Source organism: Nanorana parkeri, unplaced genomic scaffold, assembly GCF_000935625.1.
Source record: "Nanorana parkeri isolate BGI_ZX_2015 unplaced genomic scaffold, ASM93562v1 scaffold334, whole genome shotgun sequence".
NCBI lineage: Eukaryota > Metazoa > Chordata > Amphibia > Anura > Dicroglossidae > Nanorana > Nanorana parkeri.
In genome coordinates, this window is record NW_017306602.1 from 888,783 (window position 1) to 912,185 (window position 23,403).

Consider the following 23,403-nt stretch of genomic DNA (forward strand, 5'->3'; position numbering starts at 1 on the left):
CACTTGTCAGTCTAGGGCAGCCGCATTCCTACCAAAAGGCATTAGCACCTGGGGAGAGGAGAGTTCCTGTCTACAACTGGGAATAAGCCAGTATCAACCTTTTTTCAGTCATGGCACCCTTTAAAAGTTTGCAAAATCTTGAGGCACCCCAGTCTAAAATGTACAAAAGTAAATGTCATGTTTCTCCCCCTCAAAATGTATGCCAGACTCTTACTTAGAAAGGAGTCCAGTATGGATTTTAAGGGGATGCATCACACAGAAAAAAAAAATGTGGAGTCCCTCCCTTTCACATCACAGTCCCCAATTTCCACATCCGAGTCCTCACTTCAGATCAGGAGCCCCCTTCACATCTTTGAGAAAGACTGAGTGCATCAGAAACAGCCGATGGAAGAGATTTTTAGGGTACCACTATGTTTACATTTCTGGAGAACAGAAAGGTTCTTTTTAATTAATTCACAATAAAATTCATAAATCTGCAAGGCTTTTCTTGTTCAGCTGCCATGAAAAACTCAACAAACAGCAGAATCCAACACCAGCAAACCTTTCACCTTATTCATAGATTTGATTGTTTAGGGATATAAATGTTTAACAGATCATATAAAAGGGGTTAGAAGTTGACCTATCTCTTTCTGCAGCTACAGTTTAAGGCCAGGACTATTAAAATGCATTAACTATACCTTATCCATTGGGGAATTGATATGAGAGCTACGGTACGTTTTAAGGCCAGATCATCCACACGCAGACAAGCATTAAAACCTTGTGAGACTTGACTATGAGAAATAATCTCAGTGGCAGCTTGTACTGAATTTAAAAAGGGTTCAACAGCAAGGTCACAAGATAGGGGGGAGGGAGGCTTGTCCAGTGACTTTGCATACTGGTTTTAATTCTGATGTGTGTGTGTGACTGGGATAACAATTCAAAGATCTGCAACTCTTTGTATTACATAAATGACTTCCAAAGAATGGCAATGCTGAGAGTACCACATGTGAGACCAACGCATTCAACTGCTTTTTTTTTTTAAAGTATTTGTTCTCCGTGTGGACAGCCTAGCATGGAAGTTGGATTTTATTTGGCACATTTGCTGGTAATATCACAGTTTCTGCAGAAAATGTGATTACTGAATAACAGTAACATACCAGAGAAGTAGTAGTTAGACTGATCTCCAGCTGTTCCACAATATCCTCCATCAAAAGTCTTTGGTGTCCCTAGCATTTTTGCCACCTGAGGCAGTGATGCCACCCTCTGCATCTCTGCATCTCCCGCAGCTCTTAGCAACCTGGGACGGTCTGGCTGGTGTCCGGCCCAGCTCCTGGCAACCAGTGATGCCAATAGTAGTCACTGGACGTTGCCAGTCAGAGCGTCCTAGGTTGCCATGAGCTGGGGGAGATGCAGAGTCTGCAGAGGATGGCATCACTCTCATGCCTAGTGAGGCTGCCTCCTCTACCCACCTCCCACTACTAATCAACCCCCCAGCCACTCCCCTACCGCTGATGCTTCGGGTGGCATAATCCTGGCAACCAGTGACGCCTATAGTAGTCAATGTATCTCACTGGTCTGAACGTCTTAGGTTGCTAAGAACTGGATGGGTAGATGTGTATGGCCCTTACACATCTCCCTGCCTGGCCAGAAAGGGGGCGGCAGGCACACTGCAAACATTGTGCAGCAGGGCGGCCATGTCTGCCACCCCCCCCCACCTGACCCAAAGAGATGCCGCCTGAGGCAATAGCCTCTGGCTCCCTCATTAGGGACGGCCCTGTCAAAAGATTCTGTACAACCCTATTGTTGAATATTATGTCATTACTAACTATACGAATCAATAATTAAAGCTGAACTCCAGGCAAACAGCTAAACACACAGGGGGACATTTATCCTAGCAATTGCGAGTGTTTGAACTTGCACGGAATGTATTTGACACACTTTGCACCAGATTTATGTTGCTAGTGTAATGTTGTTCATAAATGAGGTTTAATAGACTCCAGGAAAGAAGACTCGTAACTCCAGGCAAAAAGCTTAAGGCCTGCTTCACACCTGAACGTTTTGTAGTGCGTTCAACGCTCGACGAACGCTCTAAAAAACGCTCAAACATCTAAATCCCATTGTATTCAATGGGTCTGGTTCACACCTTGCCGTATTTCCGCCCGTCCGAACGCGATACAAAACGGCCTACGCCCAAAGAAGTACATGTACTTCTTTGGGGCGTTTTGGTCTCGCGTTTCCATTGGGATACAGCCAAGTAGCCCACGGAAACGCACGTTTGTCGCGCGTTTTTTTTACCGCGAATCGCGGTAAAAACACGCATATTCAATACGCCTAGGTGTGAACCCAGCCTAACTGTGGCTTCTTCAAGAAGTGGTCATGGGGACTTCTTAAGTTATGTTTGTTTTGTTAGGTGATGCTCCAGTTTCAGACAGCCACAGAACAAGTGCAGATGAAAAGAGGCGCAAAACATGTGCAACTGGAAAAGTATTGCAGTCAGGTCAAAACAGGCGCACATGTTAAAAGACAGATTTGCACATTAAAAAAAAATGATCTAAGAGGCTAAAACTGTCGCAATTGCTTTGATAAATTCCCCCCCCACAGTATTTATAGGAGTTATTTTTTTTTTTTAAAGGATGTGTATTTCTGTCCATCCAATCCGGAGATTTATACAACCCTGTAGCACACCACAACAAATCTTTTCTCTATGGAACGTAAATAATACACTCTGTGACCTCTCTGCTCTGTGATTGGTCAGTGCACCACTCTGCTCTCTCATATCAGCATGTTGCTTGTCAACACATGTGCATGCAGTACAGCCTGATTGGCTTCCAGGCCTACCACTCCCTCTGAAAGCCTGGGTGCTGCTGTAAAGGGGAATATAAAAGTCCAATATCATTTCAAAAATAGGTACTTTCACTGGTTGCATTTTAACTTACATTTTAGAATTTTTCAGTTAACACAAACTCATTGATTGGTGTTCTTTTAGATATGGCTGAAGTTCTGTGGAAGTTCAGCCCAGAATTACTCACTGAATATTAAACAACCATATAACACATGCACCTTGATAAATGCAAAGCACCATGTTTGACCGCACTTCGATTGTCCAGCAATCAGCATTGGAAAACTGTCAGCTATTACCAGCAACATCATACAACTCATGGCATCACTCATGCTATTTACATCCTGTGATTGCAAATCCTGACTGGAAACAGAATGAATGCTCTTCCTCTGTGCCCTATTGTCAAAGATGTAGATAGCATTGGGAGGGGGTTGCTGAGTGACGCCATGAGTTGCTTGGTATCACTGGTAAATGGCCGACAGTTTTCCTATGTTGATTGCTAAACAATCGGCGTGTAGACAGAAGTGAAACATGGTGCTATGCATTTATAAACGTGCATGTGTTATATGGCTGTTTAATGTGCAACATGCACTGAAAGAAATATGGAGACTGCCATTGCTGACTTCCCTCTCAAAATACTGGTTCCCTGGGTTTTACTGTTTAAGTCATTGACCCAGAACAAGCATGCAGCCAGCAAAATTAGAGCAAAGCTGGCCATACACCAGCAGTAGTACAGGCCATTTTCAGAATGTTTGTTTGATTTTCTATGGGGTCATATTGATTATTGTTTTCTGACCACCATAAAAAACAAAAAAAACGAAGGAGCAGGAAGGGAAATTTTACTCGAACAAACAAAATGTTGACAGTGAATGTGGTTTTCATTGAAAAAAACTACATTTAGTTTAAAAATCGAATGTTAAATTGAAGTGAAAAGTCTCTGTCGGCACTATCATATGTTCTGAGATTTTTCATATGAACGTACATTACAAAATCTACCATTGTATGGTCCGCTTAAGACCTCCTGATTTAATTACTTGTTTCAGGCCAGTCACTCAAAGTACCATTTTATAAACATGACAGCCAGGCAGATAGCATTTTCAGAAAGATGGCAGCCTCCATGTTTCTTTCAGTACAGGTTTTCTACTGCACAAAATTTGATACATTGCAGGAAGGATCCTGGTAAAATTCCTAGTGGATTCGTAAAGAACAACTCCAGGATTTAAAAAGGTAAAGTGCTCATTTTGTCTATGGAGGAACATAAAGAAGAAATACTCAGCCAATCCTCAGTCCTGCCTGGTTGCTAATCAGTCCCTGCAGCCTCTTCTTACCCGGCCGTCTAGGGACCTGTGACATCATCATGTCTAATATTGGTCTATTAGATGTGAGGCTGCTGATGGGGCATATCAAAGCCAGAGTTGAGGGGGAGAGAGCTGAGCAGTCACTGCCGCAGGGCCCAGGTTCGGGTGAGTATTATTTCTTTACCTTTGCCCCTAGACAAAAACAAGCATTTAACCCTTGCAGTGCGGGGGCAGCCCCACTGCAAGGGTTAATTTTTTAAAAACCCAAGAGTTGTTCTGTAAGCTGGCCATACACTGGTAGTTCTTTCTCGTTCAGCCTGGTTCCCCCATACACACTATACAGCATGGATGGAGGAATCTCTCACGCTAGACTATTGTATTCATACAGCCAGCACCCACAAGGATAACCGAACAGTGACTGCAGTCACTATTCAGCTGACAATTTACAGCCCAGCTCCTTTAACAAAAGTTGATTTTTGAGGGAAGTGCCGACAGGACTACACACTGCTTGAATTTCAGCTGCTTCGATCAGTGTATGGCCAGCTTTAGTTGTAGCAGTCCCGTAGTTATTTAACAGCTTGCAGTTTCCTTGGTGCATGCGGAGAGTTAAAAAAAATCTGGTAGTGCTTCAGTGTGCATTGTGGTGCACTGCAAAGCATGATGTGCATCGGAGCTGCATTGCTTTAGTGGAATGAGGTGCCTTTCCAAATGGATGGCACCACAATGTGCTAACACATGTAACATGTACTAAAGAAGAACTCTGGGCAAATAAAAAACTTACTCTTGTTGTAGGGCTACCCCTGCCCTGCAATGGCTGAGTGCTTGTTTTTTCTAAGGAGCTCAGATAAAGCAGTTGTACTCACTTGATCCCGCTCCTGCGGCAGTCAGCGCTCACCTCTTTCCCCCTCTGCACTGGACTGTCTCTCTGCATGCTCATGTCTAATGCAGGTCAATGGATCTGTGGTCCTTAGACATCAGTGGTCCTTAGACTGCTGGAGCTCAGGGAAGAGAGGTTGCAGGCACTGATCTAGCAGGCAGGCGGGATAGAGGATCAGGTGATTATATTTTCTTTGGTTTTACCCCTAGACCAAAAGGTCACTTAACACTTGCAGTGCAGGGGTAGTCCCACTGCAAGGGAACATTTTTTATTTGCCCAGAGTTCTTCTTTATTGTGTATTGATCCATGCATTCCAGCAATGCACCTTATTGGAAAAGTGTAAATGGGCCATCAAGGTTTATCTGTATGCCTTGCAGATCTCTGCAGTACGATGCACCCTGCATGAGTATTGCATCTGCCACACAAAATGGTTAAATGTTACTGATATGGTGGCAGCGCTGTAAACACGATACTTGTTATTACATAGAGAATCATTATTGGCAGCCTAATGTCATCATGCTGTATCTTTATGAGGGGTGAGCTGTCTGTGATTTATGGGATGCTGTCTGTAAAAATACATTTTTGGGGAGTGTTGGCAACCCTATATCTCATGAATAAAAGTATCTTAAAGCAGACCAGCACTCAAAATCCCAACATGGCTTCATTGTAATCCCCCCCTCCTACAAATTTACAAGATTTCTTTTCTCCTTTTTTTGGGGGAGCGCTTTTTCTTGCTCCCCCTTCCTCACTTAAGAGAGTATTATGTACCCTCAGGGTGCTCCCCCTAACTCACAGCCTCTTAGGATCACATCATACTTTTTAGGAGGATTGTCTCCTTGCTGTCCTCTCTCACATATGTTCAGTAGGGGCATAAGCTGTAAGTCATCAGAAGGTGACAGCCGCCTCTTGAATGTAAGATGGCGGCATGGGAAGAGAGAAGACCCAGCAAAGAATTGGGTGCAAGGAAGACAGCGCTGGACTTCATAGGCTGGTAAGTAGGGTTGCACAGATACTTTTCGAGTACCAGTGCAGATACTTGGCATTTTCATGAGAACTACCAGGGTTGCATCGGTTGCAGCTGGGACCTGGCACTGGCACTCCACCACTGTCCTGAAATCATTAGTCTGTATTGTTTTAGAAAAACTGTCACATGACAATAAACAAAAATGTATCAGTACTCGTACTTGTAAGTACTCGGCAAGTAACAGTACTCGCAAAACTGGTATCTGTGCATCCCTTTATTTATATAAACAAAATCGTACATTAAAACAGAGATGTACAAATCCCAGGAGCTCCGTATGCTCCTTACAAATGACAGCTGCCTCCTAAGTTTTGAATTTTTCTCTAGTGTAGTCTTGGAGCTCAAAAGTATCGGTACATGTACTCGTACTTGTACGAGTACTGTACTTGGTATCTGTGCAACCCTACTGGTAAGTATGTGTTTTTTAAAAGTCAGCAGCTACAGTATTTTAGTTTTCCTTGTGCCGGATGAAGTTCCTCCCTAAGATGTTATGGTTGACATAACAAATCTTTTTGTCATTTGTGTACTGTGCAAAGGCAGCAAGCTGTGATGCACCTCCACTAATGCCCACTCTGCTGTAAGTGTGCGTTTTGTTTGCTGCATTGCAGCTCTTTAAATTACTTGGCCACCAGGTTTGCTAGGTCAAATACTTTATAGTTTATACATTTTACTATGAGTATCACATTTGTGACTGGCAGTCCTAGCAGTGACATCATAGAGATATCAGGCATCATTTTTTTGGAAGTCTCTGATTAGTTATTCCTTTGAATTTCATGAAATTATACTGGTGTGTATCACTTGTGTTTGCATTTTTACCGTGATAAAGGGCAAGGTTCTGAAATGCTGACTCTTAATAAAAAGTTTACTTCTCACTAAGCAGTAATACTACATCCTCCAACTGCTGCAGTGCTGGCAGTTTTCATTGTATCTATAAATCAGTACCACTATTATTTGCTGCTTTCCACTAATGCTCTATTTAGTCTTTAGTCTTTGTTCATATCAGATGGAAAATTTCTTGTTGGCCATGGCACCCATTCTGTTTCTACTTGGTGAACAAAAGACAGAAAAACTGTATATCATCCAGATATGTAACACATGATGGCCCTGTGAAGCAAAGTAGAATGTAATTTCAAGGTTTCATTCCCTCGCCCCTCAAACGCTCCAGTTATTTGTATAAGGAATTTCTGTACACACTTCTATCTATACCATTCCCATTTAATTTATCTTTTATTATTCCGAAGAATATTCAGCTCCAGAATGTCTTCCACCATCGTCTACTTGCCGCTTTGTCTTCCCCCTCTTTGTGAACTGATTTTCTCACCAAATGCATTCTTTATTCTTTCCGCTTTCAACCTCTTGATATTTTTTGAACTGCATTCTTCGACTGTACCAGCTTATTTCTGGAACATGTTTTCAGAGGCCCCACTGCAACAACAATGACTTGGAGAACCTATGCTGAACTGTGGATAAGCCATTGGGTTAACCTCATTACAGATGAATGGTCTTTAGCAAAAGGCTTTCTTCCACAATGCACTGTATGATCTTCAATCAGTCACGCAGTGTAAATGGAAGGAAGGAAAGACACACTTTAAATTGAAGTAACAAATTAGTGAACTGGCACAAAGGCAGCTGAAAGATTTTGTGTTTTAATAATTGTATCGCTGTAAGTCAAGCCATGAAAGAGTGCCCTAATTATCACTGATGAGCAATTAAGCATAAAACTTATTAGCCTGGCGGAACATTTATCAAATTATTTTCATTTCCCAAAAGGGAAACAGATGTAAATATAGAAAATGTTTTTGTTTAGCTGATTGATCTTAAGAAAAGTGTAGTCACAATTGCTATACATTTACAGGCTATTCATCGCAAGCCATAGCTATCGCTACAAAATTAACACAACACTTTAGACTGAATGCTGACAGGTCCAATGTCACGAGGTCCTAGCACCTTACAAAGTCCATACACATTCACCACCATGATGCAGCATCCGTGTGACACTGCAGATGCTGTCCCATGCTGACTCTAAAGCAGGGGCACCCACAATTTTTCGTCTGGAGATCTACTTTTCAAATAACGAGCTCAATGAGATCTACCAACGAAAAAACACCTGCGTTCATGGGCGGGAGGGGTCGTGGTGGTGAATTGAAGTCAGTCAGTGGCACCGCAGACAGGCCCCTCACCCACAGTGTGATCGCCTGCACCTGGAACCCAGGCACATTAGTGCCTGCGTTCCGGTCCAGTGCGATCTGCAAAAATGTTGCAGATCACACTGGACCGGAATGTAGGCACTAATGTGTCTAATGTGCGGGTGATCAAACTGTGGGCGGGAGACCTGGCTGCGGTGCAACCCCATGCCCCCTCCCGCCCCTGAACGCATTTCAGTGCGTTCTAGAGGCGCGGGCGACCTATCCTCCTGCAGTGCTCGTGTGGCGGACGTTGCACACGGGGAGAGGTGTCCTGCCCCTTTCCGTGTGCGGCGTCTGACACATTCAGCCGGCAGCCGCACAAGCACCGCGGGAGCATAGCAGTAGCCAGCTCCTTTTGCACATACGCCAACAGGCGTGTGACCCCAACAGGCCCCTGGAGGCAGCGCCCTGCCTCCAGGATTTTTAATTTTATTTTTTACTATTTTTTATTTTATTTTTTCTTATTTCATTTTTTATTTTTTTTACTGTTGGGGGGCTTTGGGCAAATATTAGGGGTCTAAACAGCCCCCTGATATTTACCTTTTAAAATAGAAAAAGAAATTGAGGACAGAGTCCTCAATCTCTTTTTCTGCAGCCTCTATTCTAAATGAATGGAAAGCACAGAGGCTTTTTTCATTCATTCAGAAAATATTTACTATCACCAGTTTCTGAATGGGGAGGAGCCTCTGTACAGAGTGCTACTCCCCATTGAGAATCTCATGAATGAACAGGAAGTGATGTAAATCACATCGTGTTCATTCATAACTGGGGACACAGTACTATGTGTCCCCAGTTATTTACAAACACTAGAGTAATCAGCTGATCGCTCCAGTGTTTGTCCTGCACAGAGGATTGCTACATATCATTGATATGTAGCGATCCTCTGCCGCTCTGCCACGCACTGAGGGGGGCTGCAACTTCTCCTCTGGATCTCCCCTGCTCACCCGGGCAGAGGCAGCGGGAGATCGGAGAAGAGGAGAAAAAAGCACTTCAGCCGCACGGATGACGGAGCCGCTGTAACAGCAGCATGTGCAGTGAGGAGAGAGAGAGCCGCCGGCTGTCAGATCCAAGCCGAGCGTCTCTCTCTCTCCTCACCGCTTGGCGTGCTGCTGTGATAGCGGCTCCGTCTCCCGCCGACTGCAGCTTCACTATTCCTCGGATCCCCGCTGCATACAGATGGGGGAGAGCAGCGGGGATCCAGAGAAGACAGGACATTGCGATCTACCAGTGATCGCTACGTGATCACTGGTAGATCGCGATTGACCTTATGGGCACCCCTGCTCTAAAGGCTGCATTCATGCCTAAACATGAGCATAGCCAAATGATTTACTGGTGTTTCTTTTATGCACAACCTGTAGTACAGAAGCAGATTCATGCATTTTTGGCCCTTTTTATTGGGAGTGCCTGAAAAATGACCATAAACAGACATTTATGAAGTGTTTTTTAGGTGCTCCCATTAAAGTCTTATAGAAGAAAAAGTTTGATTTTGCCTCAAAAGGAGCTCCTGTACTTTTTGGAGCGACAGGCATTATGCTACAGGCACTTGAGCGCTCAGGTGTGAACAGGCACCTAATCCAGTGCGTTCCAACACAGTTAGTTGCTGGAACGCACTGAATCGCATAATTACAGTCTCCCTACATCCTGGGATGAGAGGGAGCATGGTGGTGCCATTCATGTCAATGGCACTGCAACCACACCTCCAGGCCAGCAGTGCGATCGCCTGCATGGCACAACAAAACCCGCAATCGCAAAAAATAGTGGATGCACTCTTAGCTGTGAACAAGCCCTAAAATATTTTTAACATTGAGTGTTTTGGAGCTTCAAGCTACAAAACACTCAAATGTGAATGCATCCTAAGGCTGAGAGCTGACTAATCACATGGCTGCTGTTCACTTAAAGTGATATTAAAGTCAAAAGGTTTTTAAGCTATTTAAAATGCTGATTAAATCACTTACAATGGATGCTGTCTCTTGATGTTTAAAAAATGTAATTTCCTGCAGAATCAGCTCATCCCCTGAGCACTGACCCTGATTTAGAGCCACCCTTGTGTGTGCTAATAAGCTGTGTGTGTCTCCATTTACACACAGACACAGCAAGCAAAGGCACGCTACTTCCTTCTCAGCCCCCTTCCTCTCTTTTCCAAGCTAATAGATGGATAGCTGCTGGAGAGTGCTCTGTCTCTTGTGATTTTGCACTGGACAAGAAGTTCAGGGAAGCCAAGTTGAGAGAGTTCTGTTCTGAAACATGATGACTGTAACTATTTGGACAAAACTGAAAAGAAATACTTTGCTGGGCAATGTATACTTATTTCATCTGAATTCATTATTGAAAAAAAGTTTTATACTACTTTAACTATCGGCCAACTGTCAGTCACTAAACCCCACTCTGCTCTTCCAGCACTCACTGAAACAACAGACTGGGGAGGGGACTGGCGCTGCTCAGGCTCTTTAGCTGCACACTCAATGGTGGAACCTACTGTCAATCAGGTAGCCAGGTGGATCCCAACAATGTTGTGCTGCCCTGTCAGCTGATAGCAGGCAATATCCCTCAATCAGCTGACTCTGGGTCACAGGAGTACATGAGAAAAAGGCCATACTTCTCTTTTAAAGGGGTTCTACACCCTCCTATCAAGCAGTAGATATAGGCAAAAAGATTTAAAAAGACGCTTTAACAGCAGTTTAAACTTACCTTGTTTTCGCTGCACGCTCCCGTCCGAGAAAACGAAACTGCTCGGGCGGCCGCAAAGTATCTTGGGGTGGGCGCATGGGCAGTTCGGATTCTCGGCCGGGAGACGAGCAGAGACGCAAGGTAAGTCTATGGACGTGTGCACCCGCATGCAGACACCGTGGGATCGGAAGTGCCTGCAAGCAGAGAGGAGTCAGCGCTGGATCGGAGAGCCGCCGCACCGCTGGAGGGACAGATGAAAACATCAGGAAAGAAGAGGAAGATCGGATTAAGAGACATCATTTAAGGTAAGTGCTAACATTAACATTGGGGGGAGGAAAAAACAAATATTCTTTAATGTCACTTTAATGTGGCACAGTACAAAGGAGCATTGTTAAATGTTTTTGCAATGTAAACACTCTAGTGGTACTTGTGGCATCAAGGCACTGCTTCTCATGCTCTCCTGTGTGGATTTCAGTTCTAAGCTCCATGGTCCTGTCACAAGAAAAGGAATACACCCATTTATTTCTGCAAGGAAGGACCGTGAATCCCAGCATGGTAAAAAAAAAAGTTGAACACACAGCTAAATGCCTTGAGGGCACGAGTCTTCAAGCAGAGTTAAACCTTCCTATCCTTTGCACTAATGGAACAAAAACCTGCATTTCCATTTCTACTAGATGACCTCAAATATTCACAAATGAAAGATTTCTTTGCTCACCTTGGAAATGTTTTCATGCTGCGATGTTCGCCAACTGCCAAGGACGCCACCATCTTAGTCTCTATCTACAGTTGCCATGGTGTTGCTAATGTGACCAGCTATAACACCAGCCATTTGAAGGCTACAAAGATTAGTTAAGAGCTGACATTGGTAGCTATGACAGTTCTCACCTCCAGACATGCCTTGAATAAGCTATAATAGGCAGAATGTAAATGAAAACATTTGTATGTTTGATCAAGGATTTTGTTGCATTTACTTAACATTTTTAACTTGAGCTTTCTTTTGGGAAACAGTTAAATCGATACTTTAAATAATTTTTCATACGTAACAGTAGGCTACACAAGCTGGATACTTTGCATTATATGCTCCTCAATACACCATGCCAAGTGAAATGTGGTGATAGAACCCTCAGTGATATACCAAAACCAGGTGGACCTATCTACAAATGTCTGCTGCTTTGTATATTATGTCAGAAGTATGAGATGCCATAATGGGTTTAGCATGACTTTTTTTTTTCTTTTTCTCACACCTAGAAAGCACTATTTTACCCTCTACGGGGGTATTCCACAATACAGAATGAGAAAGTAACAGCTGACTCCAGATCCAGTCCAAACGATAAAGCTAACCATAGCAGGCCGAATCCTGCTGACCTCCGGATGTGGCTTCCCCAGGACCCACCTGTTCAACAAAAGTAAATCTTTCAGACAACTTTTGTAGATGGATCCGGTCAATAAATATTCTCAGTCAAACAGTGACTGTGATCAGCTGTAGTCACTTTTCGGGTACTCTGTCAGCAGTACACCCGCCACTAAATCAATACAATAGTCTGGTGCTCTGCTCAACTCAAATCCTGACAAACTCAAAAATGAACATTTCCAAACCACACTGGGTGTGTCAATTATCACCAAAATGCTGCGTGTTATGTGTGGAGGGTCGCTGTGAAAGTATAAAAATCTTACCTTGTAGCATGCCATCTCCTGCACATAACACCAGTCTTCTGGGCAGTGCAGGGAGTGAGGGATGTGACTCAAGGTGTGAAGTGCCCTGGTTGCATCCCCGCCCCTCTTCCCCACTTGGCCATTTACCTGAACATCTGACCCAATTGGCTGCTAAGCTGATCCCTGCAGCCTCCGGCTGTGTAATGTTCCTCAGCGCCCTCGCATCTAATACAGTGTATTGGACATGACCACCTGAGCGGAGGGGGGGTTGAGGATGCAGGGACTAGCTGGTGTCGGAGGTTCAGGTGAGTATATCTTTCTTATTTTATCTCCCTAGAGAAATCAAGCACTTAACCCTTGCAGTGCGGGTATATACCCACTGCATGAGTTAAGATTTCATATGCCTGGAGGTTAACGTGAGAAGTAAAAATTTTATATTTTCAATAGGATTATTTAATAAATGTTAGACAATACCGCTATAAAAGAAATAATATGCAATATTATACTTTCTTTTTTTTTCCAAGCATTTAGTTCTACTTCAAGGAACACAGTGATATCCTCTCTCCACCAGCAGCCTTCTGACTGCACAGTCAAAGAACAGCAGCAGACTGCTCTCTCCTTCTATCATTATTTTCCTTGTCAGCACATCTGCATGCAGAACCCTCGCTGGCTCTCAACCCCTATACAAGTCTGAGTGTTGCTGTATAGGGCATTTCAAGAGGCTGATACAAATTCAAATTCAAGTACTTACATTGGATTGTACATTAAAAAATGCATTCAATGTTTTATCAATCCATACATAGTAGAGCTGCAACAGTTAATCGATTTAGTCGATTAAAATCGACGATTGAAAACGTTACCAACGTTTTCGATCGTCGATTCGTCGGCTATCGATTGATTTCCCTGTTCGGGGCTCTACACGCGGCCTGAAGCACACGCTGCTCACGTCCCGCCGTGCCCACAGGACGCATAAGCCACGCCCACCACACGCTGCTCCCGCCGTGCCGACAGGACGCCAAAGCCACGCCCACCGCTGAAGCCGCGCACGATACATATGTAGTATAATGTAGTATTGCTACATTCCTCTATAGCTGCTGGTATTCTGCACTGCGCCGCTGTATTATGTACTATATTGCACACCACACTCTTTTTTTAACTTCTACCGCGCCAAGCTTGCTCCCATGATGGACTACAATCTCACCACAAACTAGTAGTCCATCACTGGAGCCTTTTTTTTTTATCCGATTAACCGATTAATCGAACTTAATAATCGGCCAACTAATCGATTATGAAAATAATCGTTAGCTGCAGCCCTAATACATAGCAATATTAATCTGTGTCTTTTATATTCACATAGAGTTCAGCTTTAAATGTAAATTTGTGCAGCTTTTATTCAATTTGTGATTATTATTTTTTATAGGTAACCAAGCAACATACAACCTCCTCGTATTCTCTCCAAAGTGCCTAGTTAGCAATTTCCCTGTTATGTTGATAACATATGACAAATTCAGCATATTTACATGACATATTTACATAATTTTACATTGACTCATACATCTACTGTACATTCATGGAGCTTACAATCTAATGTCTCTACCATATAAATAAGTAACTATTTAATAAGTAAATAGCCGGGATGAAAGTTACATCCACACAAGTATATGGAGCCCTGATATAAATGGAATTCAGGATCCCTGTACTACAAGATAACGGAATTAATTACTCAGCCATCCATTCATAGTACAGTAATTATTGTACAGCCAAACAACTTTGTTTATCCTGTTGAGTGGTCTGCCAGGGCAGGGCCAGGCTAAATATCTCTTCTTTCCACCTTGTGACTAGTCATCCTGTATGAGACGATTCATTACCCAGAAGGTGAAGCTGAACTATCCAGCTAGCTCACCAGCCAAAGCCGGTGACTCCTTCCCTTATGCTCAATTCAGCTTACAATTCCCGCAGCAGGTAAACCACCTGGAGACCAGCTTATAGCCCTGGAAAACATCAACTGGAATGCTTGCCAGAATCCAAATCATAAACCGGAATGCCAGTCGTATTCGAGCCAGATGTAACACTAGTTTTTAGTGGGTTTCAATAATTTAAAAGTAAATGTTTGTTGAATAGCGAGTAAATTACAGACATTAGTTTCAATATTAGCAGCAATCTCCTCTCCACTCATTACTTTCATGAGGACAAATGAATCGGTGAAAGAGATCATTAGCAAGCTTAATGCATCTGGTGCTCGGAATGTTAACATACCGTGAGTTTTTTTTAACCCCTTTGCTGCAAAAAGATCCACACTATCGCTATTTAGTTTTCAAATATGCCCTAAAATAGTTGTTATAAATAAGTTACCAGGGTGTACTTTAGATTTTGGAGTTGCATATTAAGTAGTATTATTTATACATTATACTATATTGTCATTATTTACCTCATTAATATATGCTATATTGTCATGAATTACCATTGGCCCAGTCAGTAAAAAAAAGCTATGGGTTCCATTTTTGTATACTTAAAACTGAAGTCAGGGATAAGCTGATATTGTATAAATACAAGAGTAATGTGTATTCTTATATGAATCTTGGTGTACTTTGTGTTTTTCTTCCAGATCTATGCAGTAATCCGTTGTGAAACCTTTTCTCTGTGCAGGATCTTCCTGTAATAAAGACCGGTCACTGCAGGTTTCTCTCCTTGTGCAGGGTGACTGGTCTTGTACCCGCCCCCTCCTGTAGTTTTCTGCAGGCAGTCTGTAGTGGGTGGGGCCTGCTAGGTCCCTCCCACAACTCTGATCTCTGCACAGACTATGTGCAGCACATTGAAGATTTCACAGCTACTTTTGCAAAGGCATTCAGTGCACTTTATGGATTTATTTCCTCTGTGGCTACTGAGGAATAAATTAAATGAAAGATGTTGTGCCTGGAATTAAGCTTTAACTGGTGCATGGTCACTTCCTTAAACAATCACAATGCTGAATTTACCCATAATTCCAAGGTTAAATACCCTTCAACCAGAAGTGACATATACTGTATATTTAGATTAACTCTTAAATAATTTAAAATACATATTTTCTATATCTAACAATACTTGTCACATAACAGTTGGAAAGTCGTTGAGGGAATTTGCATCTAATCTCAGGACTCTAACCTGAAATAAAAATATAATATATACATATATAGAAATGTTATAATCACATAATTGACCTTACAATAAAAAAAAACTGCCATTCATCAATTTGTAAAACTCAAAGTCCACCCTCTGTATTGTGTTAAAATGAAGGACCTCTTTAACATGTGTTGTAATACTGATTCAGGGTCACCTCCACTTCTCATCCTCAAGCCATGATCTCCCACGGTATATTTAAGTTGGGGAATGGTATGTCTTTTTTCAATAAAATGTTTAGCAAGAGGCACTTCCAACTTGTAATACCTAATCGACAAATTAAGGAAGTGCAAATCTGTCCGTAACATGTATCTAAAGCCAAAAGTTGATTTTTTTCACTTTGTATAGTATCGGTCAAAATCACGATCAGTTTTTTTTTTTTGCTCTGTGTCTTACTAGGGAGATTTTCCTTCACTTTTGGTCCTGAAGACTCAACAGGAAGTGAGAGGATATCTTTCCAATGATTTGATGGAAATTGTACCTGACATTCAGTCAAACCTCACTTAGAATTGTTTGGTGTACATCCACTTACACTGGTCCAAGATTTGCTCACTGAAAATGACTGTATATTATCTCTGAATATAGAAAGGTCTTTACTGTAACACTCACCTTATGTAAGAAAAGTGTAAACCTTACCTTCCCTGCATATTCACCTGATATTCCCTCATCCTACTTTTCACTAAATCTCCTGGTTGATCTGACAAATGATTGCATTTTCTACTGAAAATACAATGATTGTCTATGGAAAGTGCATTTTTACGTTCAGCACTTCCATACTTATGTTTTTAAATTATTTTTTTTTAAAGTGTATCCCCTCCACAGTACTAACCGGAAAGGCAGGCTTTGAGATTAGTTCCCTATAAAACGAGGGTCCCACTCCCCGCTCATCGGTTGCTGATGGGCACCAGGTTCTTCGGCACTCTGGTGCCAATGAAGGGGTGCTGGCATGAAGGAGGCGTATGTACTGCCTGACTGCCTCTCATGTGAGGCAAGATGGTGGTTGCCCCCTCCCTGGTAAAATGGATTTATGACCTTGCAGGTTCCAGATATCCAGAAGTATCCTATCTAGCAAATGAAGAACATGGTTTACCGCTTTCTCTGTTTGAGCACTGAGAAAGTTGTCACCTTTGGCACCGTTTTAAGTGCCCAAGAAACTCTATGGAAGGAGTTTCTGATGACTTTACTGCCCATATTTGGACTAATAGCAGTACAAGAAGTACAGAAGACAGAAGATTTGGGTCCTGCCTTGTGACTGTGGTTTCGGGTAGGTAAAACGGGCTTTTCACTGTTATTTCTTTAATTGTACTTAGCAATTACTGAAGGTAAAAGGTGGAGCCATTTAAATACACATTTACTTATGCTCCCCTCATTGTGGTATAAGACATGGAAACTTAGAAATAGCTACAAATATCTCTATAACAGAAGCACTTATGTCAAAATGAAGGTCATAGATGTGCAGAGTAATAACAAAAAATATATTACATTATGTTTTATTACGTTTTATTATGTTAGATATTGTATAAAAATTGCCCCCAGGATGATCCAGTTCTGTGCAATGGCAGCTTGGCTCAGACCTTCTTTTCAAGTTGACCTTGCTTATCAGAGGTGTTATAAAATCCATCTTTAGTCTTCTATAATCCCTCATAACATATATCGTTCAAAAATACCCAGGCTGGCCACATGGTGAATTGATTCTGAAGACGCCAATCAGAGGATATATAATAGAATCTGAGTGTATATACTCAAGCAGCACTGACTAGAAACATGATTTAACCCCTGCTGTGCCAACATGAACGATGACATATTGCTAGGACGGTAGAAAGAGATCAGTGGAAACATGCATGTTTTATCTTCACATCATGATCGTGAAATGGCAATAAGCAGCATGGGGCCATCTCTAGGGAATCCACTATTATTATTTATGAATTGAGTATTTCATCCTGGCACTTGGAAGATTTAAGCAGACCTCAGCATGAGATATACAGCATATTGATTGGTTTAAGGATGTTTGCATGCTTTACAGCATTTGTTACATCACCCAGTGTTGAGCTCTGTGACTAATGAATTTTTATAGTCCGTTTCATAAACACACTGTCTATGATAGCTCTGCCTAGTACTCGACCCATCTGTAACAATGAAGACAACGCTCAGAACCTCTAGCTGAAGGAAAATGGGTCCCAGCAGATTCTGAGTACAATATGATCTTTCTCAATGGACCTACAGGGACATTAGGCCTACCAAAAATTTGCTACTGTAGCTCTATCCGCTGTCAGATACAAAGCTCTTAAGTTCACATTAACATCTTAATCATCATTTGGTTTTACGGTGGAGGCGTTACATATTAATAGAACACAACACAAATCCTACATCATATGGAGTCAGAGGAATACTTCTAAAAAGCCATTTTTTTTCCTGATTTTCCTGTCCACAGTGTCTGCCAAGAAGTTAAACAATTCACAAAGAAGACAGTACATCACTAATGGAAGACAGCGTGCTCTACTGGCATGTGCTCAGCTCTGAGCTTACATCTCACTTCATACATATATGCATTACAAGAACCGGTTCACGTACCTTAATTTGACTGAAAACCAGATATAGACTTAGAGAGGAAAAGTCTGGATCAGTGTACTGTTATGTATTCTGCTTGGTTTTCTGGCAAGATTTTTGATGGGTGATGTTGGAATAGCAGCCTTGCAGAGAAGCACAAATAACTGACATCTAAGTTTTATAAATGTTATGGTAATATTGTGTAATTATGTGTGAACCGATTTGCTTAACAGATGGTGCAGAGTTTCCCTATGGAATTTCAGTGCACAATCCTTCAGTACATCCTAAGAAATATTTTCACTGTTGTGTGATGGATGTGGGTGGGGGAGGGGACTAGAGATTATGATTTCCAGCTACCTCATTTTGGGTAATGTGGAAAAGAATTGCAACTCAGGTTTATATAGATGCCTCTGCCAACGTTCTTGACATTTCCCTCTACTATCTTTCCCTGAGACACATAAGGAAATGAAAGTAATTCTCCCCAAAGCAAAGGTAAATCCCACACTCGCCAGCTCCCTGGATCTGTGTGTTACAATTGGAAGATTTCCCTTCTATGAATGTTCTGGTGAGAACTATAAAATGTTACATTTCCCCTAACTTTCTATCTACATAACAATGGTCATCAGGACAAATCTCTCCATCCTGAGAGGTTCTAACCCTTCTCCCTCTATTCAAAACTAAAATTAAATACTTCTGAATTTCATAGTGAAAAAAAAGAGTAATTCTAGCTTAAAGGAGAACTATAGCATATTTTAGTGAATAAATATACTGTATATCAGGCTAGCAGTGGTGCTGTGACATAATTTCCTCCAGCTGACAATACTGTAATATGGTTTCAGCAATTACTACAACAGTGTTGTCAGACACAGGCCTCTTCCAGTCTATAATTATGCATAGGCAGACTGGCTACTGGCAACACCATCATTGGGCATGTGGTCTGCAATGCCTTCAGCCTACAGCAGTCAGAATTGCCTGATTTGAAGTCCTAGCTCAAATTATCACAGAGCCAGAAGTGACACTTTGGATTGCCTTCATCCTTCCCACAGTCCAAGTGTTACTGAGGTGGAAAGGTGGAGGAAGTGGTCATGTTACTACTAGAAAATACATAAAAAAAGAACATTGGTGTAGTGCTGATCAATACATTACACATTTATAACTGTCTGTTCTAGCCTTTCAAACTAGATTATTGATTGTTAAGCTAAGCTCAGGAGTCTATTGTTTTCATGCAGGTCAGGCCTGACTCATAGGGGTTAATTTAATAAAGGCAAATAGGCTGTTCACTTTTCAAGGGAATATGCATTTTGCAGGAGAAGTTTCCCTTAGCTTGATGTATGTGGTGAAAATCAACTATGCAAAGTATTTTTTTCTTGTATATCTTTTAATGATTGAAGCCAGCAAAGCTTCACTTTATTCACTAAGCAAAGGGAAAATTCCATTGCAAAGTGCACATTTCTTTGCAGAGTGAACAGCCTATTTGCCTTAAGTAAATCACGCCATAGACTTGTACTGAAAGTACAAGAGTACAAAGTCACCGTGTAGTACTAGCAAACAGGAAACAGAGCCTTCATAACTGAGGAGCAAATATTTATAAGTCATTGCACACAAAAAAGTTTGGAAAACAGTGCACTGCAGTGAAAAAAAAGTAGTGCTTGCAATATTTTTTCCCCCCTGTACCACAACACACAGCATTGCGGTACTGCGCGTTGTGCTTCACTACACTGCAATGCATGGTCAGTCGGAAGTGTGTTGGGCTGACCATGCGATCAATGGCAACCCAATGCACCTAGCACGCAGTACCACATGCTAGGTGTGCTGTGGAATAGCATGCACTAAACACGCGGTATCATGCGTTTACCACAACAATTTGGTATGAACAGGCCCTTAAAAACTGAAGATAAGCCCCAGGAAAAAAACTGTGTACGAGTACAGTTGTAATTTCCAATCAGACTAGTAATCCAGACACCCACCACGCTAAATCATCCCAGTTTCACATACTAGTAATCTTCTTTCAAAAACATCTTCCATGTAAATGCTGTTACATTACATTGGCCTGAATGCAACGTGTGTTTGTTTAATGCTGAATTCAGATTGGTTGCTGGTAAAGGCTGCATTAGAAGGCAACACTAAGCTGTCACACTCCTTCTGAACAGAAAGCTGAGTACCCAACTCTGAAAATGGAGTAAGGAATACAAGTGAGCCACTGCAGCACTGGAAGTAAATGTCAGGGGTGGATAGCTTTAAAAATATCAATTGGGTTAGTGATGGAGGGTAGGGGTAGGGGGTGGAGTTGCAGGGTCAGAATATCTAAAACTTTCCAAGTGACATTTATATACTGCCAGATGGTTACATGCTCTTTGTCACAAACCTGTGACCTATTACATGTTTGCAACAAATAATATCGTAACTATGAAATGATGTATTGGTCCTCATGGACTGACTCATAATACATTTCTCCACTAGGAATATATCCTGCAGACATTTTGTAAGGCTTTGAATGCATAGCCATATCTCTGTGACTGTAGACGGAGATCGGCCGAGATGCGAGAAGAGGATATCAAGATGTTTGCAAATTAGAATTAATCACCTAAGAATCTAATCTCCAGTTCAATCCCTACTTCTTAAGTCAATGTTTACTTTCAATTCAGAACTGAACACCATGACACTTCTACAGACAGCCCCTAGCCACTTGAGTAGATTCAGACTTTGCCGATAATATTAACCTTATATTTTAAATAAAAGCAAACAGACGCGCACAACAACTGCGCTAAAAATGATTTCCGTATTTGAAAAAGAGCTTCAGGCAAGATACAGACAGGGGTATTTCAAACTGCTTAAACTAAAGCTTAGCGAGCATCAACATCACAGCTTACACCATGTTTGTGTTTTATACCTTGGTACTAACTTTTTTTAAAGGGGGTGAATTCATCCCTCTTAATGAGTGGCAGCAGGGACTGTTCTATAGTGGTACCAAGCCTTTTTCCTGTGCCAGACAGCAGTGTTTCTAGGTCCTAATAGACCTGGGGCACCTCTGGGCATACAGATTAAATTGTTAGGGTCTGGTAGAATACCATGATGACTGGTTTGGATCAAATCTGTGTCTAAGACTAAAGGTGCCCATACACCTTGCGATTATGGCACGATAATCACTGGAAATCCCGCGATCGTACGATTATCGCATGGTGTATGGAAGGCGTGCGACTGTTTTTACTATACGGTCGCACGTCTTTTGTCGAACCAGCATGCTAGAAAACCCGCCGAGAATCGTACGATTGTCGGCGGGTTTCTAGCCTGCTCGTTCGACAACTGCGGAACTGGCCGGTGTGCGCACGTGCACACTGCCCGTTCAGCATTGCGGTCATCGGAAGCCCGCCCCTCAGCGGGGCGGGCTTTCGATGATCGCAAGTACGATCTGCCTGTCCAAGATGGGCAGATCGTACAGGCTTTTAATTAGCTTACGACAAAAGTCTTGCGATGGTCGTAATGTGTATGGGCACCTTAAGACAGTCTTTTGAAGAAAAATTAATTGGTCTAAAAACTGTACTGTCACATTATGATGACATGACTAAATAAAAATCTAAACATTAATATCATTGCTTTGAAAAAAAGATATATTGATGGATTCATTGAAAGGTAAATCTATTACACAATCAATGTGGCAACTGTGTTATGCATAAAATTTACCATTTCCATAGCTGCGGAAGGAGCGGACATTGACACCTCGGATCCAGACTCACTCAAGTCTCCCCCACCTCCCTCCTTCTCCTACACACACACATATGGCGTCTCAGAATGTGGACACGGCCGCCGCTAACTCAGCAGCCCCCAGGAAGGGAATGGAGTCCGGGGTTCAGGACGCTCGGGGCTCTGTGGGCAAGAGGTTACAGCGGGAACTGATGACATTAATGATGTCTGGAGATAAAAGAATCTCTGCCTTCCCAGAATCAGACAACTTGTTCAAATGGATTGGCACAATTGATGGAGCTATGGTAACGGTATTTGAAAATTTAAGGTACTATGGCGTTCCCAAGTGGCTACCCCTACAACGCACCAACTGTGAAGTTTATTACCCCATGCTTCCACCCTAATGTAGACAGTCATTTGCTTGGACATTCTAAAAGATAAATGGTCAGCTCTGTATGATGTCCGGACCATATTACTCTCTCTACAGAGCCTCTGGGAGAACCAAATAATGACAGTCCCCTAAATGCACACGCCGCAGAGCTATGGCAGAATCAGACAGCATACAAGAAGCATTTACTTGAGCAGTACAAGAAGCAGGCCCAAGAAAAGGACATTTGACCGACTCTCTGTATATTCTGTCCTGTATATGAATGCTGTAATATACGCTTAAGTTAATACTAGTTTGATTGATGTGTACAAATAAAGTGATTTTATAACTTAAAAAAAAAATAAAAAAAATTACCATTTCTACATCTCAATGGAGACTCGAGGCAATCAGTAGAAGACCTAGGGCAAATGCCCTGGGTGACAGGGTATAGTGACACCCCTGGTGCCAAAGCTGGGCATTCCAGCACCTGGAAGAGGATCCTTATTGCCTGCTGTGGGCCTCCCTCCTTCTGTGTGGATGCAACTTCATGAATCACCAGGCCTTGAATAATATTATGTTCCAACACATTTCATTATGCCATGCAGACACAGAAATGACAATCCCCCAAAAAATGATAGCAACAAGGTACTAAGTATCAGCTATAAATAGATTTTTTATTCCAGAAATAGCTGTATAAAAATGGCTATGTTTTGTGCCCTTAAACAGCTCTTTCTGAAGCATGAAGCAGCCATAGAATGGTGGTGCTTGTGTAATATGTGTGTTGTGGAGGTTCAGCTTTCAACAAATAAAAAGCAATACACTCACCAAGCATTTCAGTAAAGTAAGTACAGCAAGTTCCCCCCACACAGGGCTATGTCAAATACAGCTTCTAGGTATTTAAAACATGTGGAGGACTAATGCTGTGTGGGGACCAGGAAACCCCAACTACCTTTTGTACATACAAGTGGCAAATGCACACCAAAACGATAATCTAGCTATAGCAAACTCAATATATTGAGCATTGGTGCTGTAGCAATGAGCAGATTTTATCAAGATAAGTCTCTAATAATTACAGCATAAGAAATACAGTATAAGTAAACACACCAAACAAGTTTTATAATCCAAATTTGTT

The 23,403-nt window shown here is 42.1% G+C and overlaps 1 protein-coding gene and 1 pseudogene across 2 annotated transcripts in view; one reads left to right on the forward strand and one right to left on the reverse strand.

Annotated features, from left to right (window-relative positions):
• MMP17 (matrix metallopeptidase 17) overlaps window positions 1–23,403 on the reverse strand; it is a 130,598-nt gene that overhangs the window by 61,283 nt on the left and 45,912 nt on the right. The window lies entirely within an intron of this gene.
• Window positions 22,000–22,567, forward strand: LOC108788559 (annotated as a pseudogene).